An 18,620-nucleotide genomic window follows, 5' to 3' on the forward strand; every position below is an offset into this window, starting at 1 on the left:
GGTCGCTCGGTGGCAGCAGCGAGCAAAGAAAGGCGCGCCACTGCGCATGCGCGCCTCAAGAGCTGCAGTACCCAGTTTTGGTCACAGGGTGACAGCAGCGAGCAAAGAAAGGCGCGCCACCACGCATGCGCGGCTCAAGAGCTGCAGTACCCAGCTTTGGTCGCTCGGTGGCAGCAGCGAGCAAAGAAAGGCGCGCCACTGCGCATGCGCGCCTCAAGAGCTGCAGTACCGAATTCTTGTCGCTCGGTGGCAGCAGCGAGCAAAGAAAGGCGCGCCACCACGCATGCGCGGCTCAAGAGCTGCAGTACCCAGCTTTGGTCGCTCGGTGGCAGCAGCGAGCAAAGAAAGGCGCGCCACCGCGCATGCGCGCCTCAAGAGCTGCAGTACCGAATTCTGGTCGCTCGGTGGCAGCAGCGAGCAAAGAAGGGCGCGCCACTGCGCATGCGCGGCTCAAGAGCTGCAGTACCCAGTTTTGGTCACAGGGTGACAGCAGCGAGCAAAGAAAGGCGCGCCACCGCGCATGCGCGGCTCAAGGGCTGCAGTACCCAGCTTTGGTCGCTCGGTGGCAGCAGCGAGCAAAGAAAGGCGCGCCACTGCGCATGCGCGCCTCAAGAGTTGCAGTACCCAGCTTTGGTCGCTCGGTGGCAGCAGCGAGCAAAGAAACGCGCGCCACTGCGCATGCGCGCCTCAAGAGCTGCAGTACCGAATTCTGGTCGCTCGGTGGCAGCAGCGAGCAAAGAAAGGCGCGCCACTGCGCATGCGCGGCTCAAGAGCTGCAGTACCCAGCTTTGGTCGCTCGGTGGCAGCAGCGAGCAAAGAAAGGCGCGCCAACGCGCATGCGCGCCTCAAGAGCTGCAGTACCGAATTCTGGTCGGTCGGTGGCAGCAGCGAGCAAAGAAAGGCGCGCCACTGCGCATGCGCGCCTCAAGAGTTGCAGTACCCAGCTTTGGTCGCTCGGTGGCAGCAGCGAGCAAAGAAAGGCGCGCCACTGCGCATGCGCGCCTCAAGAGCTGCAGTACCCAATTTTGGTCGCTCGGTGGCAGCAGCGAGCAAAGGAGAGCGCCCCACCGCGCATGCGCGGCTCAAGAGCTGCAGTACCGAATTCTGGTCGCTCGGTGGCAGCAGCGAGCAAAGAAAGGCGCGCCACTGCGCATGCGCGCCTCAAGAGCTGCAGTACCCAATTCCGCCCGCCGGGTGCCACCGTCGCCTCACCGGCCCTTTCCCCTTCTCTCCGCCCAGTTCGTACCATCGAAAGACGGTAACTGCTTACTGGCGGTACTGGGCTTCGATTTCCCTGCCCTTTTCCCACTCGCGGCCCGGGCACTAATCTTCATCGCCTCTGTACCAAAAAGCACCCGGTGGCTCCAGCATTTCAGTCCTTTCCCTTTGGCCGCTTTACAAGTCCCGTGGTTGTTTCTGCCCGTGCCCCCCAGCCCATTCCCCGGGGAGGAGAAGCAGCACGGGGAACCTGTGGAACAGGTTTCTTTCTAACCCGGAGGAAGCCCCAGGGATCGCTGTCTCGGTCGGCAGGTGGCATCGGGATTATGGGAGTGACAGCGGCGACTCAACAGATGCTGGAGAGAGATTTAAAAAAAATAAGGCCACACGGGTGACACCCTGAGAGCAGGGGAGGGGCAGCTATGTCCATCAGGAAACCGCGCTTCTGAGCAGACCCGGTGCCAGTGGCTGACCTGCAAACGAGCGATACGCTGGTGGTCCTGGGGCTGTATTGCGGTGTTTGCACCTTTCCTCGCCTCTGTGCTATCAGCACTCTGCTCTCCTCATCCTGCACACACGCAGGGCTTGCCACTTGGAGGAGAGACACTGCACGACGTCACTTACCACCCTGCCCTCCAGCGTGCAAAGGAATTAGAAAGGAGGCAGGGAAAGCCAAGAGGCCTGCTGGTGTATTAGGCGTCCTCAGCAGTTGACCGTAGAGCCCGGCAGGTTCCATCCTTGCTCTGTGCTTTTGTAGCTTGAACCCCCGATTGTTTTGCCATCGAGACTGCAAGGCGAGGAATACGCCTCTACTCGAACAAGCAAGACCCCTGCCAAATAGCTGAGCTGTGCACAGTGATAGGTGGCTGCCTGTGACCGACACCTTTTTCTGCTAAAACCAGAGCACGCTTCCCTTGTGAAGAGCCATCGGCAGTACAGAACGTACCTGAGCTCTCCTTGCACCGGCTCCCCAGAGAACGGCGTCTCAGTTCGACTGAAGCGTGCAGCAGCCTGTCGTCACCCCAGCCCCTCGCCCTCGAGCAAGCGGCTGCCTGTAGCAGCGGCAGAACCGCTGCTGCGCAGAGGGGAAAGGAATGGCTTGGCCTCAAGCTCTGCGGGCTGCCTGTGGCCCCTGCGGAGCCGACGACCTCGGCAGCCCATACAAAGGGCGAAGCTAGCAGCCTGAGAAGGAGTCACAGGGTGCTGCAGCTCCTGCCACAACCCTCCTTCCCAGCCTGCTGCTGGAGCACAAGGCACTTGAAAGCAGCAGGAAAGAACAAGGATGGCAAGATGGCAGGAATAACACGGAGAGCCTAAAGCGTTTAGCCAGCAGGGCTTGCAACTCACCTTGTGCCGTGGTTTAATCCCAGCTGGCAACTCAGCACCACACAACCGCTCACTCGCTCCCCCCTCAGTGGGAGGAGGGAGAGAACTGGAAGGGCAAAAGTGAAAAAACTCCACTTGAAAGGAAAAGGGGGGAAAAAACCCCCAAACAACAGAGAGAAAAACCCCAGACAGACAAGCGGTACAAATGAAAACAATGGCTCACCGCCAACCGACGGATGCCCAGCCAGCCGCAGCCCAGCAGCGGCCCCCCCGCCAACCGCCCCCCGAGTTTTATTTCCTGACGTCACAGGGTCTGGAACACCCCCTGGGTCCGCCGGGGTCAGCTCTCCCAGCGGTGCCCCCTCCCAGGCCCTCGCGCACCCCCAGCCCGCTCGCCGGCAGGGCGGGGCGAGGAGCAGCACAGCCCCCGGCGCGGTGCAAGCGCTGCGCAGCGGGAACTCACGCAGCCCCGCGTCACCGACGCCGTTTGCAGCACAAACCCAAAACGCAGGAGGAGGGAGAGCGGGGTGGGAGTGGGGGGCGGGGGAGCGGGAGGGGGGTGCCAGAGTTTGGGCGGGGGGCAACGGGCAGGTTGGCGGGGCAGGCAGCACCCCAGGGGTCCGGGGCAGAGGGGTTACGGGGAGGCAGTGCGGAACACGGGGGGTGGGAGGAGGGAGAGGAGAGAGGGGGGCAGTGCGGGCACGAGGTAGGAGGGCAGGGGATACGGGGGGCGCGTCACGGGGAAAACCTCGCACGGGGGGAAAAACCTCGCACGGGAAAGGCGGGGCGGACACCGGGAGCGGCGGGGGGGCACATGCGTGGGGGTGACCTACGCCAGGGGGTCCACCCGGGACCACCCACAGCAGAAAACTCGCCTGGGATAACCCGCAACAGATAATCCGTTCCCGATGACTGACCCTCGCTGGATAACCACGAGCGATGCCCCTCAAGTGGCTGGTGTTTCACCCCAAATCTTCCCCAAATCGGGGCGTTTTTTGCCTTTCCATAATATCAAAATTGGGGTTTTTTCCTTTTCCAAAACATTCCACCATTTGGAGGTTTTTCAACGCTTTTTCACAACAAAAATTGGTGGTTTTTGCTTTTTCGTTTTGTGCGTGAAAATGGGTTTTTTTTGCTTTCCGGCTGCCCAAATCCAGGCGGATTTGGCTTTCCCGGGAGCTCCAAGTTGGGTATTTTTCCCCCAAAATTGCGGGCTTTTTTTTCCCCACCCCTTGCAGGCCCCGAATTAGGGGTTTTGTGGTATTTTTAGGCCATGGCGGCAGGTCCCGCTCTGCGTGCGCAGCCCTGCAGGGGAAAGTCCCTGTTGGGGGAACTGGCCCCCAATCAGGATGGGAAAAGGTGGAAAAGGAGAACAGGGAAGAGGCAGCTTTTGAAAGCGCTTTTATATCTTCAATAGAGGGGTGTTTCGGGGCGGGGGGGGGTGTGTGTGTGTGTCGAGTTTTAAAATCCTTTCTATAAACAGGGTTTCTTTGCATTTTAAAAACCTTATTATCATAGACATTTACACTTAATGTATTTACACATATCTCTCTATATATATTTAGTGAATATATTTATGTTTCACTTATATCCCCCTGTTTCCCACTTATTATATATACTACCTGCTCAGACTATGGATCTGTTGACTTACATATTTTGAACACTTAAATGTCTTTATAGACTTCTCTATTTACACTTACATATATTTACACCTATATCTTTATAGACTTAGATTTTAGACTTAGATGTCTATTTACACTTGTACATAATCTCTTAGATTACATATAATGTCTATGTAGACTCTCTATGTAACACGTAGTAAGTGTAGATAGCGGTATCTATTCAGACCTTTTTCTATTTTAAATTCCTTCATGTATAAAATGTATCATCCTTTTTGCATTTGGAAGTTCTTTATTTTTTAATTTATAGAGACGTGAGTTATTTTTGTATTTTAAAACCCCATATACATCTTTCGAATTTTTTTATACTCTAAAATCCTTTATATAACAGGGCAGATATAGGTTCTTATTTTGAAATCCTTTTCTACGTATAAATTAATATTATTTTTCAATATATGTAACAAGGAGAGATTTTTTTCTATTTCGAGGCCTCACAGATATATTTACAGTTTTTAAAAATTTTTGAAACCCCCCCCCATGAATTTTCAGGCAATTTGGGCTGTGACCCCCTTTGGGGGGGGGGGGGAGGGGGGGACATGGACCCCCATGACCCCCCATTCCCCACTCACCTGCTCCTCCACGGCATCATCACCCCCGTGGTGATGCTGGGGTGCCCCAAATGACATCATCACCCCTCCAGGCCCCCCAACCCCCCCTTTTTATTCACCCCCCCCAAAAAGACACAAAACGAGGGAAATGGCCCCAACCGGCAGCTCGTTACTTTAATAATGCCGTGTACGTATGTACGCACGCACCCCCGCCAAAAAGGGGGGCTCTGCTAGAAAGATAAAGGAGGGGCGGCCCCGCCAAACGCTTGCAGCCCCCCCCAGCCCCCGTCCCGCAGGCTGCCAGCCGGCCCCTCACCCTCAGCACGCCCAACGACCGGCAGGCAAACCTGGGCCGGGGGTCTCTCCTGAGCACCACGGGACGCTCACAGCGAGGCATCTGAAAAACAAAAATCCCAACGGATATTTCAGCACGTTAAAAAAACAGCACCGAAGGCAGCAGAGGAATTCGGTCAGGACAAGGGAGAGGGTAGCAGTCGAGCTAAAGGAGGATGCCAGGCAAACGGGTCAGCTCGAAATACAACGCGTCCTTTAAAAGCTCGAGCGATTCGAACGCTTAAAATCAGCGTGAAGACTAATTGACGCGATTCTGAACACGTTCTTAGCAGAGAAGTAAACGCTCTCGCTGGTGTCGGAAAACGCCTCGTCCCTTCCTTACAGCACCGCTGCCGGGAGATAACCCCGTGAGGCTGCAGGACAAGGGCGCGCCGTAATCAGCATCTACGCTCACGGATCCACCGCCGCAGCTCCAGCCCTTGCGCTGCTGCTGCTGCTGCTGCGCATCTCGCTCGCTTGGCCGATAAAGCTGAAAGTGAAGCGTAAAACTTTGAAGAGTAAAATGAAAAAGAAAGAACAAATCTCAGCAATTCATTTTATGCTAAAAAGGCGTGCGCACGCTTACATACGTACAATGAGAAGACTCGTACTATAAAAATATTTGATTTTCCTTTTGCGTTAATTGAAATTGCGTAGCTGTGAATTCATACCGTTAAATTATCTACCTCCAAGCTACACAGCTATCGTTTGACCAGGGGTTTTGCGTGTGTGACATGACTAGGAGGGACGCCTGGCCAGCTGCGCCGAGACCGATGCTACCGAACTGCCGGGGAAACGCGCCGTCGAAAGCGAGACAGAAATAAAGTGCTTCAGAGCACTCTGCCAAAAGATCAGGAAAAAAGCCCCTAACGTTCCGTTGCCTCTCTTTTTAAACGTTTAGAGCAACTACCCAACTGCTTAAGCACACCTAATAAATTATACGCTACAGCTATTTAGCAGTTGCAGTTTAAACAATGCAAGTCAGTTTGGAAATTAGACAATTTTAACTTTCTTTTTAAAATTTCATTTATGATAGAAAAATCAGTGAGATAAGAGATCTCCCATACGGTTTATACTTTTTTTTTGGGGGGGGGAGGGGGGGGGGCGGGGCAGGCGGTGGGGAATATCAAATCCCCGGTGCTGCAATACATAAGGCTACCAAAAAGGACTGGCAGGTTTGCTAACGCTGTTGGCTGTACCCAAGCGTGCGGAGGAACGCGTCTTTACGATCTCTCGACCGTTACACCCGAGAACCAAAGATCAGCCATACGTCGACTATTGGAAGATGTGCTGCGCTTGGGTCCTTGCAAGGAAATCGACTTAACTCCTTTTTTTTTTTCCAGAGAGAGTGAAAAGTCTCCTTGCGGATGACTTCTACTGCCAAGCACGTCATCTCTGAAGATCCATTCTGATGGGAAGTTTGTAAAAGGCAACTCCTTTGAATGAAAAAGATTTCCATTCTGGAAAATCTCTTTCCAACCGAAGTCAAAATTACGCGCTGCAGGTTAGGAAAAAGGACATTATAGAATCAGTAACTCACCGAAAACACATCAGGACTCTCTGTCGCTAGTTACGAGGCTGCTACCGCTTCTCGGGAAAGCCTGGAAAACACACCGAAGCGACGCCGATTTGTCCCGTGTTGTCCACGCCTCTTCTTTGACCTTGATTGCTTTTAGCACAGATGCTAGTATCTCAGTAAGGTTTTCCAGTGCTCCTGTAAGGTATTTTAAACACTGACTGACTGAAAAAGCATAAAGCTTTTATCGTGAAAACAAAGCCTGTTTCTCCCGAACATCCGAACTCTTACAAACGGTTCCTTTCCTCTTCTAGTCCAACATTATTTTCACAGCACCCTTTAATAGCAAGCACACAGAAACAGAAGACTCTGCTTTCAGGAAGAGAAAATAGACGAAGGAAAGCAAGCCTTGAATAGGCATACCACGCTCCAGAACAGACCTTTATTTTTAGTATTTGTGTTAAAATATTTCATGTTAAAAAATCAGATAGAAGGAGAGCTGCCACATTCTTCGTGTTAACTGTAAAGTCCACACTACAAGCACCTTAGGAAAAATGCAGACACATATCACAGGCATACCTTGTACTTGCAGACCACTATGGATCCTTTCCATCCGTCTCGTACTTTCACGGCAGTTGACATTCTGCTGAGAGGAAAGGAAAAAAAAAAAAAAACACCACGTTTAGCACAAAGCTTCCTTTTCTGTGAAGACTACAACTGAGTGGAGGAGAAAGTATTTTGCATCATCTTTGGTGCAGTTGTTGAGACAGGCCACTAGAGCTTATGCATGTTTTAGACAACCGTGCCTTTTCTTTTGGCTCATCGGCAGCTTTAGTTTCGCTAGAACTCGCTTGCCTAGAGACGCGCAGGTGACAGGCACAGACACCTACGTACGTTTTCTCAAGCCTAAGTAGAGCCGCGATTTCCTCACCCGATACGTCCCAAGTTGAGTATTTTTGTTAAAGAGTACGGCAACCCGTCCGTCCTCGCGAACTCGCTGCAAAAGAGGAATCCTTTTTTCCAGGCCGTTTCTCCAAACGGTCGAGATCTTTGAAAACTGCAGTTGTGCCACCAAACCTGCTCAGGGTCCCTGCCAACCTTCGACCATCGTTAGATTTAACAGGCACACGCTCTATTCCGTCTTCCAACAGCAAAAATACATAACGCCCCCAGACCCCTAGCGCAACCCTACGGACGTCCACACACACCTCGCTGTTTTGATGAGGAGCCACTGAGCACCCCTGCGAGCACAGCGGGATCATGCGCAAGACCAGTGTCCTGGTTTCGGCTGGGATAGAGTTAATTCTCTTCCTGGTAACTGGTATAGCGCTGTGTTTTAGATTTAGGACGAGAAAAACGTGGATAACACGCTGATGTTTTAGTTGTGGCTAAGTAGCGCCTACGCTAGTCGGGGACTTTTCAGCTTCTCAAGCCCTGCCAGCGAGAAGCAGGGAGGGACCTTAGCCAGGACAGATGACCCAAACCGGCCAAAGGGACAGTCCATACCATATGACGTCACGCTCAGTACATAAGCTGGGGGAGTTGGCCGGGCGGCGGCGACTGCCGCTCGGGGACCGGCTGGGCATCAGTCGGCCGGCGGTGAGCAATCGCATTGTGCGTCGCTTATTTTGTATATTCTTTTATCGTTACGATTGTTTCCCCCTCCTGTTCTGTCCCATTAAACTGTCTTTACCTCACCCCACGAACTTCACTTTTTTTTCCGATTCTCTCCCCCACCCCACTTTGGGGGCAGGGGGAGCGAGCGAGCAGCTGCGTGGTGTTTAGCTGCCTGCCGGGTTAAACCACAACAACCAGCTTCACCTACGCCGATTTCAGCGAATGCAGCTTCTGAAGCTTTAAACTGAAAACCGTATCTTGACACTTTGCCGCGGCAGAAACGATCCGTAACTAGAACTCTACAAAAACGCAGTAACGCACGTTGCAAACCCACAGCAGCGACAGCTTCAGAAATATTTCTACCGGGAACAAGGGAGAAAAAAAATACAGTTTCATCTCACGCACAGGAAAGCAGCAGGCAGAGAAAAGGGTCGGCATTCGTAGCCCTTGCAGAACGCAGGCATTCTCCTTCCATTCCTAAACCCGCCTCTTAGGTCGAAATATCACAACGCTACTACGGCAATATCGAGAGCAGGGAACAGCAGCCCTGCCGCTGGATGTGCTACTGACTGATGCTATTTACGTAGCAGGACACCTAGACAGAGGGGCACGTTTTTCCACACACAACCCTGAACTTCCTGAAAATTTATGTTTACCAAAACGAGCCATTTGGAACACATTGCCAAACAATGTTTGGCAATAAAACTTTGATGTGTTTGACACACACAAATTTGGGGTAACTTGCTACTTGCTTCCTGCTGTTGTTGTTCTTCCTTCAGAAGAAATTCTACTTGTAGCCAAGTTATTCGCTACCGGTTCAAGCATTTACCTTCCAGGTATTACCAGCACATTTACACAGGCGAGGAACTAAATCGCTCTTCTAAAACTACCCGAGTGAAAATTACAGCCACGGAAGAGGAGTGACAGAGAAGAAAAGGAGAGGTCAGGCAGCAAGAGAGCTCTGCAGGCTGCCACCAGTCAACATCGCACTCTTTTAAAAAAAAAAAAAAACCACAAACCAAAAAATAACACAAACACAAAAAGCCCACAAAAACCAACAACAAAACAAAACCTTGACGTTGTACCTTTTTTTTTTCTTTTGGAGCTCGTCCCTGTCTCAGCAGATTGTCTCGTCAGAGCATGAAATGCAGATGATCCGTATCCCGATGACATCTGCACGCGATGAACACGTGTTCAGAAATAGTCCAGATCTGTAAGACCGGTGTCATTTGTGTGGTTTTAATAATCATAACTCCGTTTTATCGACCGATGCATTTGCGAGGAAACTAAGTAACTTTTAAACGTAGCCTCTCCTTGGGGAGAAAAATGCGTTAGGGAGTGAAAAAAAAGATGATTCAGAGCTCCCAACCATGACGGAGCAGCGGGGAAATTAACGAAAGTGAAGGCCAACAGCAGCAACACGAAGCGACATTTGGCTTTAATTCTGATCACGTACTTAAGCGGCTCTCCAAGTCTATGCCTCGAGCCTATGAATGACTAGCCCTTTTTTGGAAGGACCAACTTTTTTCCTTAAAAGTCCTAGACTGAAGACTCCACTGAACAGAACGTGGATTGAGCCACAGGACAACGTGCCATCAACACTCTCAGGAAAAAAAAAATGAAGTAAAAATCAAGTTTAAATATCAGTTTCCATCGTGTCTCATTCATTCCGTTTCTAGTGATACCTGGGTGCTCCAAAATTCACTATCCTGACACCACGTAGTACTACAAATTGAGTTATGCCTATAAAAATAAAAGGCTATTTCCAACCTGCCCATAAAATCAGTATGAACAAACAAAAGAGAAACACTTGAACTTAAAGAAGGACACAGGCAGCTCTTAATTTTTCGTAGATGAAAGCTCATTCTTTTCCCTGAAAGGAAAACACTCGTAACTACCCAGGGTTAGTTACGCTAACGAGGGTACGTAGGCACGCTCTGTTCACGGCAATTGTTCATCAGCTTTTCTGCACCGGCAGCAAATTTGCCTTTTCCCTGGGTTTGACGTGGAGCACCTGCAGTGTCCTTGGACGCGCCAATGTTTCTCCTGGCTCCCCCGGCCCCACACGTGCCATTACCTGAGCAGCAAGCGGCGTCAACCACGCAGGATTTTCTTCACGTGACGCAGAAGGTGACGCTGGGAAAAGAGGAGGCACAAAATGAACCTGTTTGTCGCACCCAGCCAACGGTGAAAACCCAGGGAAGGATTCTGCCGTGCGGGGCCGGGCTGTGCACCCCGGGAGCTCCAGCCGGCCGGTTTCGCTCCCCTTTGCCGGGTACCGGGGAGACACCGCCGCCTCGTGCTGCCGCCTGCCCCCCCGGGGGACCTCGCTTCAGCCCTCGGGAACGGGACCGGGAGAGACCCTCCACGCAAAGAGAGCGGATCCACGCGTGGCGTGGATTTAATCCCCGAGGGAAGAGGCCGGGCTCCCCGCTGGCAGAAGGACAACTCGCCTCCCTGCCGCTCGGAGCGCCTTGCCGGGGACAGCCCTGCCTGCGCCTGGCTGCTCTTCAGCCGTGCTGGGAGTGCAGTCTGGCCGACGGATGCTCCGGCAAACAGACACTGCAGCGAATCGCAGCTCCCGCTCGTTACAGCTGCTGGTAATTTTGCCTCTGGCTAAGGCATGCCCCAGACAGCGGACACCCCATCTCGTTCCAGCTCCTGCTTGCGACGGTTCTGGCTAATTGAAGCTCCAGCTCTGCACCGTTGATTTCAGCTCCTTCTCCTTACAAGCTCCAGCTATTTGCAACAGCCTGGGCTTTTGACAAGGTCGTAAACCAATCGCCGTCAAAACTCCACTATTAGGATAAAATATCATAGTTGTACATTGTATAAATATCAATTAGTTTGTACGACTAATCAGTTAATAACTATTCGAAGCAGTCGACAAGCAAGAGCTGGACTCGAAGAGGGCGTGCGGGGTCTGAAAAGCAGAGACCACCTCTTCCCCCCAGAGACCACCGCAGACGTTGAGTTGGGCCTGGTGCGTGCCGGCCTCCCGCACTTCGGGGTCCAGCAGGACCAGAGCCCCTCCCCCCGGGGAGGGTCCACGCACCCTGCCCACCTCCTGCTTTCCCCCGCAGCCCCCAATGCCCTCCCAGCCCCCCGCACAAACGGCCAAACCGGCTTCTGCTTTGGGCCCCCAAACCAGCTCACTTGGCACCCATTTCTGAGCCCAAAAACCCAGCTGCTGCGCCTGTTCTCAAGGCCCAAAGATGCCCCCGGGGAGGGCAAGCGCTTGTGTGATGCTTCGGGCAGAAACAGGGCTGAAAGATCCGATCCCGGTGCCGGGGGAGCAGAGGCGAGCTGGCTGGGACCAGCTTTTGCTCCTGGAACAACCCCAAGTCCCTGCTCCGAGGTCTTCCCCTTGAGGCCCTGGGGTGGACCTGTCCCTCCCCTTCAAATGCTCCAGCAGTTTCGGGGGCAGAAGGCCGTTTCTAAGCCCTCTCTCCAGCAGCTCCTCCCTCGACTCGGCCCGTGAAGCCCCCAGGCTCGAGCACCTCGCTGGGGCGGGCGGCCTCCATTGCCTACAGGCTGCCCGTCTGCCTGCAGGGAGGGCTGGGGGGTCCCCGGCCCCACGGGGCGACAGCGGGGACTCGCAGGGAGGGTCTGTTTGCACACAGCGCCCACCCCCGCCCCCCCGCCCCGGCCCCACTGCGCGGCCCCGCTAGGGCACACAGCCCCCCTCCCCAGATGCTCACAGCCCCTCCCCCGCCTGGAGGCCCCCCCCAGCCCCCGTCCCCGGAGCCTGCAGGACCGCCCCCCCCCCGCCACAGCCCCACTCCTCGGCTCCCCGGGCCCGCGGCCCCTCACACTCACGCTGCGCCGCCGCCTCGGTGCAGAGCCCGCCGCGCGCCCCGTTGAAATACCCTCCGCAGCCAATCAGCGCGCGGCTCCACCGGACCGCCCGCGCGGGGCACGCCGGGAGTTGTAGTCCCCGCCCCGGGACCGCGCATGCGCACGGCGCCTCGTGCAGCCCGGCTGGCTGTACATCGACACCCGTACAATGGAGGTGATCGTGCACCGACCCTGGTGCAACCCTTGTGCCCCCCCATGCTCGCAGCCCCTCCCCGGTGTTTGCAAGCGCCTCCCAGCCCCAGGACCCCCGGTGCTCACAGCACCCGACCACACCATTTTCCAGCCCCGTGGGAGCCCCAAGCCCCACTCTCAAGCCCCACCAGAACCCACAGCCCCACTCCCCAGCTCCTTGGGGGACTGCAGCCCCCGCCCCCAGCCCCACTCCCCAGCCCCCCTAGGACACACAGCCCCCCCTCCCCGGCCCCCTCCGGGACGCACAGCCCCCCCCAGCCCCCCTCCCCGGCCCCCTCCGGGACGCACAGCCCCCCCCGGCCCCCCCGGGACGCACAGCCCCCCCCGGCCCCCCTCCCCGGCCCCCTCCGGGACGCACAGCCCCCCCCGGCCCCCCCGGGACGCACAGCCCCCCCCCCGGCCCCCCTCCCCGGCCCCCTCCGGGACGCACAGCCCCCCCCGGCCCCCCTCCCCGGCCCCCCCGGGACGCACAGCCCCCCCCCCGGCCCCCCTCCCCGGCCCCCTCCGGGACGCACAGCCCCCCCCGGCCCCCCCGGGACGCACAGCCCCCCCCGGCCCCCCTCCCCGGCCCCCTCCGGGACGCACAGCCCCCCCCGGCCCCCCCGGGACGCACAGCCCCCCCCCCGGCCCCCCTCCCCGGCCCCCTCCGGGACGCACAGCCCCCCCCGGCCCCCCTCCCCGGCCCCCCCGGGACGCACAGCCCCCCCCCCGGCCCCCCTCCCCGGCCCCCTCCGGGACGCACAGCCCCCCCCGGCCCCCCTCCCCGGCCCCCCCGGGACGCACAGCCCCCCCCGGCCCCCCTCCCCGGCCCCCCCCGGGACGCACAGCCCCCCCCGGCCCCCCTCCCCGGCCCCCCCCGGGACGCACAGCCCCCCCCGGCCCCCCTCCCCGGCCCCCCCCGGGACGCACAGCCCCCCCCCCGGCCCCCCTCCCCGGCCCCCTCCGGGACGCACAGCCCCCCCCGGCCCCCCCGGGACGCACAGCCCCCCCCGGCCCCCCTCCCCGGCCCCCTCCGGGACGCACAGCCCCCCCCGGCCCCCCCGGGACGCACAGCCCCCCCCCGGCCCCCCTCCCCGGCCCCCTCCGGGACGCACAGCCCCCCCCGGCCCCCCTCCCCGGCCCCCCCGGGACGCACAGCCCCCCCCGGCCCCCCTCCCCGGCCCCCCCCGGGACGCACAGCCCCCCCCGGCCCCCCTCCCCGGCCCCCTCCGGGACGCACAGCCCCCCCCGGCCCCCCTCCCCGGCCCCCTCCGGGACGCACAGCCCCCCCCGGCCCCCCTCCCCGGCCCCCTCCGGGACGCACAGCCCCCCCCGGCCCCCCTCCCCGGCCCCCCCCGGGACGCACAGCCCCCCCCGGCCCCCCTCCCCGGCCCCCTCCGGGACGCACAGCCCCCCCCGGCCCCCCTCCCCGGCCCCCCCGGGACGCACAGCCCCCCCCGGCCCCCCTCCCCGGCCCCCCCCGGGACGCACAGCCCCCCCCGGCCCCCCTCCCCGGCCCCCTCCGGGACGCACAGCCCCCCCCGGCCCCCCTCCCCGGCCCCCCCGGGACGCACAGCCCCCCCCGGCCCCCCTCCCCGGCCCCCCCCGGGACGCACAGCCCCCCCCGGCCCCCCTCCCCGGCCCCCCCCGGGACGCACAGCCCCCCCCGGCCCCCCTCCCCGGCCCCCTCCGGGACGCACAGCCCCCCCCGGCCCCCCTCCCCGGCCCCCTCCGGGACGCACAGCCCCCCCCGGCCCCCCTCCCCGGCCCCCTCCGGGACGCACAGCCCCCCCGGCCCCCCTCCCCGGCCCCCTCCGGGACGCACAGCCCCCCCCGGCCCCCCTCCCCGGCCCCCTCCGGGACGCACAGCCCCCCCCGGCCCCCCTCCCCGGCCCCCTCCGGGACGCACAGCCCCCCCCGGCCCCCCTCCCCGGCCCCCTCCGGGACGCACAGCCCCCCCCGGCCCCCCTCCCCGGCCCCCTCCGGGACGCACAGCCCCCCCCGGCCCCCCTCCCCGGCCCCCTCCGGGACGCACAGCCCCCCCCGGCCCCCCTCCCCGGCCCCCTCCGGGACGCACAGCCCCCCCCGGCCCCCCTCCCCGGCCCCCTCCGGGACGCACAGCCCCCCCCGGCCCCCCTCCCCGGCCCCCTCCGGGACGCACAGCCCCCCCCGGCCCCCCTCCCCGGCCCCCTCCGGGACGCACAGCCCCCCCCGGCCCCCCTCCCCGGCCCCCTCCGGGACGCACAGCCCCCCCCGGCCCCCCTCCCCGGCCCCCTCCGGGACGCACAGCCCCCCTCCTCAGTCCCCCGGGGGTCCGCAGCCTCCCGACAGCCCGCCGTGCCCGCCCGCGGCACCTCAGACTGCCGCCGCCGCCGCCGCCGCCGCCGCCGCCGCCGCCGCCGCCGCCGCCGCCGCCGCCGCCGCCGCCGCCGCCGCCGCCGCCGCCTGGGTGCAGAGCCCGCCGCGCGCCCCGTTGAAATATCCTCCGCAGCCAATCAGCGCGCGGCTCCTCCGGGCCGCCCGCGGGGGGCACGCCGGGAGTTGTAGTCCCCGCCCCGGAAGTGCGCATGCGCACGGCGCCTTGTGCAGTGCGGGTGCCTGCGCAGGGACCCCCGTGCAACGGTGGGGATTATGCAGGGACCTTTGCGCAGCGGGGGGTCGGTGTGTGGAGACGCCCATGCAATGGGGGGGGGCAGTGCAGGAAGACCCTTATGCAATTGGTTGGTGTGCAGGGGACCCTCGTGCAATGGCGGGCAGGTGCACGGGGACCCTTGTGCGATGGTGGCGATTGTGCAGGACCCTCGTGTGACGGTGGTGGTTATTTTTCTCGGCAGTACCCTTGGGTTCGGGAGCAAAACAGCCGGTGCCTGAAACCACTGGGGTGTTTTGACTGCTGCTGAGCAGCCTCGAGGCCGCCTCCGGTTCCCACATGGCTCCCATGGTGTGCGTGGACCCTCCTGCAACGGGTGCAGGTGTGCAAGGAGGGTGATCCGGGGTAGGCGTCCCTCTCTGGAGGCACCCAGCTCGAGCTGGCACCTAAGAACTAATCAAGGAGTAATGAGGAACCTTCTCTTGCACCTGACGTTAACCAGCGGGATCCCAGGGTCAGACCCTCTTACGGTGATTGGACCCTGGGGAGGTGGCAGAGGGTGCCCTGGACAGGTTGGGGGGGTTCCGTGGGGAGGAGGGGAGCCCCCACCCCCCTGACTGTGGGCACTCCCCCCAAGGAGCAGAGCATGGTGCAAGACTTTAGGGAGGATGAGGGCTAGCAGGTCCCCGAGATGGCAGTGCCGGCTCTTCCCAGTGTCTCCCCAGTGCTGGAGGGGGTGTGTGTGTGTGTGTCTCATGACCATGGGGATGGGGGGGGGGGGGGGGGGCGGCCTCAGGATGGGGCAGGGGGGGCATCCTGGGGTCCGGGAGGGACCCTGGGAGTGGGGTAGGTAGGGGGACATTGGGGGACAGAGGTGTTTCTCGGGAGATTGAGGACACCATGTGGGGAGTTGAGACTGGGAGGGATGACCCTGGGGAGGTGGGGGGCACCGCGGGGAGAAGGGATCCCACCCCCGACACCTGCAGCCACCCCCAGGGGCAGCTGGGACCCCGACCTACTGGCGGACCAGGATGGGAACCATGGGGACTCACTCATGGATACTGCACAGGTAATAAAATAGTTCATGCTGCACCCTGTTGTAGGGTCTCTGGGGTGCCCTGGGCCCTGGGCGCCGAGTCCCCATGACAGCCAGCCCTTCCCGGGGGTCCCCAGGCTGCCGTGCTCCTCTGGCCCCAGCCGGCGGGAGCTGTGTCCTCCCAGCCGCTGGCCACGCAATGGCAGCACCGACCCACGGCCACGCGGAGACAGGGCTGGGGACACGGCCAGGGTTGCCTGCGCTCCACCTGGGTCTGCAGGGCTCGGGCAGGGGGGACCCGGCATCCTGCAGCTCCGCTCCCACCCTGGGGACCCCAAACACCCCCGGGGGTGCGTCGCTGTCCCTGTCGCTGGTGGCAACCGGCATGGGGGGAAGGTGACAGTGAGGGTCCCCGCCAGTGGCCCGGAGTTCGTCACCACTGGGGGGACAGGGGACAAGCAGGGCCAGCACCAAGGAGCGACGGCAGCACAGCCTACTCTCTGGGGGTCCCCACCCCCTGTCCCCAGGGGTCCCCTCTGTCCCCGTGTTTTATTGGGGGAACACAGAGCCCAACGACCAGCCGCAGGGACAGGGGACGGGGAGCTGCCCCAGGGATGGGGACAGCACCGGGACACGCCGATACTCTTGGGGGTGCTGGCATGCGGGGTGGGGGCACCCTAACCATTGCCGCCCGGGATGACGAATGCACCGGGATGAGGGAGGTACCGGGATGGGGACGGCGCATGGAGGGGCCAGAGCCGGCGCGCGAACGCCGGGCTGCAGGACCACGCTTCGGCTTCGGGGCGGCAGCAGCGAAGGCGGCGGCGGCGGCGCTGCTGCGCACCTGAGCGGTGCCGGCGCTGCAGTACCGCGATTCGGCCACGGGGCGGCAGCAGCGAGCAGCGGCCGGGCGGCGCGTGCACGGGGGCGGCACCGGCGCTGGAGGTCCGCGCTTTGCAGGCCCAGCGCCCGCCGGCACCGCGCACGTGGGGCGGCAGCGGCGTTTCCTTACCGGAACGAACCAACGAACGCGGCGGCATCACCCCGCAGGCACCACAGTACGGCATTGCCGTTACCGGCGGACGGCAGCGCGGAGAAAGGGGGCGCCACCGCGCATGCGCGGCTCAAGGGCTGCAGTACCGAATTTTGGTCGCTCGGTGGCAGCAGCGAGCAAAGGAGAGCGCATGCGCGGCTCAAGAGCTGCAGTACCGAATTCTGGTCGCTCGGTGGCAGCAGCGAGCAAAGAAAGGCGCGCCACTGCGCATGCGCGCCTCAAGAGCTGCAGTACCCAGTTTTGGTCACAGGGTGACAGCAGCGAGCAAAGAAAGGCGCGCCACCACGCATGCGCGGCTCAAGAGCTGCAGTACCCAGCTTTGGTCGCTCGGTGGCAGCAGCGAGCAAAGAAAGGCGCGCCACTGCGCATGCGCGCCTCAAGAGCTGCAGTACCGAATTCTTGTCGCTCGGTGGCAGCAGCGAGCAAAGAAAGGCGCGCCACCACGCATGCGCGGCTCAAGAGCTGCAGTACCCAGCTTTGGTCGCTCGGTGGCAGCAGCGAGCAAAGAAAGGCGCGCCACCGCGCATGCGCGGCTGGAGAGCTGCAGTACCGAATTCTGGTCGCTCGGTGGCAGCAGCGAGCAAAGAAGGGCGCGCCACTGCGCATGCGCGGCTCAAGAGCTGCAGTACCCAGTTTTGGTCACAGGGTGACAGCAGCGAGCAAAGAAAGGCGCGCCACCGCGCATGCGCGGCTCAAGGGCTGCAGTACCCAGCTTTGGTCGCTCGGTGGCAGCAGCGAGCAAAGAAGGGCGCGCCACTGCGCATGCGCGGCTCAAGAGCTGCAGTACCCAGTTTTGGTCACAGGGTGACAGCAGCGAGCAAAGAAAGGCGCGCCACCGCGCATGCGCGGCTCAAGGGCTGCAGTACCCAGCTTTGGTCGCTCGGTGGCAGCAGCGAGCAAAGAAAGGCGCGCCACTGCGCATGCGCGCCTCAAGAGTTGCAGTACCCAGCTTTGGTCGCTCGGTGGCAGCAGCGAGCAAAGAAAGGCGCGCCAACGCGCATGCGCGCCTCAAGAGCTGCAGTACCGAATTCTGGTCGGTCGGTGGCAGCAGCGAGCAAAGAAAGGCGCGCCACTGCGCATGCGCGCCTCAAGAGTTGCAGTACCCAGCTTTGGTCGCTCGGTGGCAGCAGCGAGCAAAGAAAGGCGCGCCACTGCGCATGCGCGCCTCAAGAGCTGCAGTACCCAATTTTGGTCGCTCGGTGGCAGCAGCGAGCAAAGGAGAGCGCCCCACCGCGCATGCGCGGCTCAAGAGCTGCAGTACCGAATTCTGGTCGCTCGGTGGCAGCAGCGAGCAAAGAAAGGCGCGCCACTGCGCATGCGCGCCTCAAGAGCTGCAGTACCCAATTCCGCCCGCCGGGTGCCACCGTCGCCTCACCGGCCCTTTCCCCTTCTCTCCGCCCAGTTCGTACCATCGAAAGACGGTAACTGCTTACTGGCGGTACTGGGCTTCGATTTCCCTGCCCTTTTCCCACTCGCGGCCCGGGCACTAATCTTCATCGCCTCTGTACCAAAAAGCACCCGGTGGCTCCAGCATTTCAGTCCTTTCCCTTTGGCCGCTTTACAAGTCCCGTGGTTGTTTCTGCCCGTGCCCCCCAGCCCATTCCCCGGGGAGGAGAAGCAGCACGGGGAACCTGTGGAACAGGTTTCTTTCTAACCCGGAGGAAGCCCCAGGGA

General features: G+C 60.8%; 1 long non-coding RNA gene across 3 annotated transcripts; it reads right to left on the minus strand.

The window, feature by feature from the left end:
• Positions 1-4,920: 4,920 nt before the first annotated feature.
• Positions 4,921-10,144, minus strand: LOC142077636 (uncharacterized). Of its 3 annotated transcripts, none has more exons than XR_012671945.1 (4): positions 9,323-10,144; positions 7,200-7,263; positions 6,645-6,818; positions 4,921-5,594 (listed from the first exon to the last, which is right to left on the minus strand). It is a non-coding gene; the product is annotated as an uncharacterized LOC142077636 (long non-coding RNA). The 3 variants fall into 3 exon arrangements; XR_012671947.1 differs by having other exon boundaries at positions 7,200-7,266; XR_012671946.1 differs by lacking the exon at positions 4,921-5,594 and adding an exon at positions 6,190-6,540.
• Positions 10,145-18,620: the final 8,476 nt, after the last annotated feature.

This window comes from Calonectris borealis, unplaced genomic scaffold (assembly GCF_964195595.1).
Source record: "Calonectris borealis unplaced genomic scaffold, bCalBor7.hap1.2 HAP1_SCAFFOLD_352, whole genome shotgun sequence".
Lineage (NCBI taxonomy): Eukaryota > Metazoa > Chordata > Aves > Procellariiformes > Procellariidae > Calonectris > Calonectris borealis.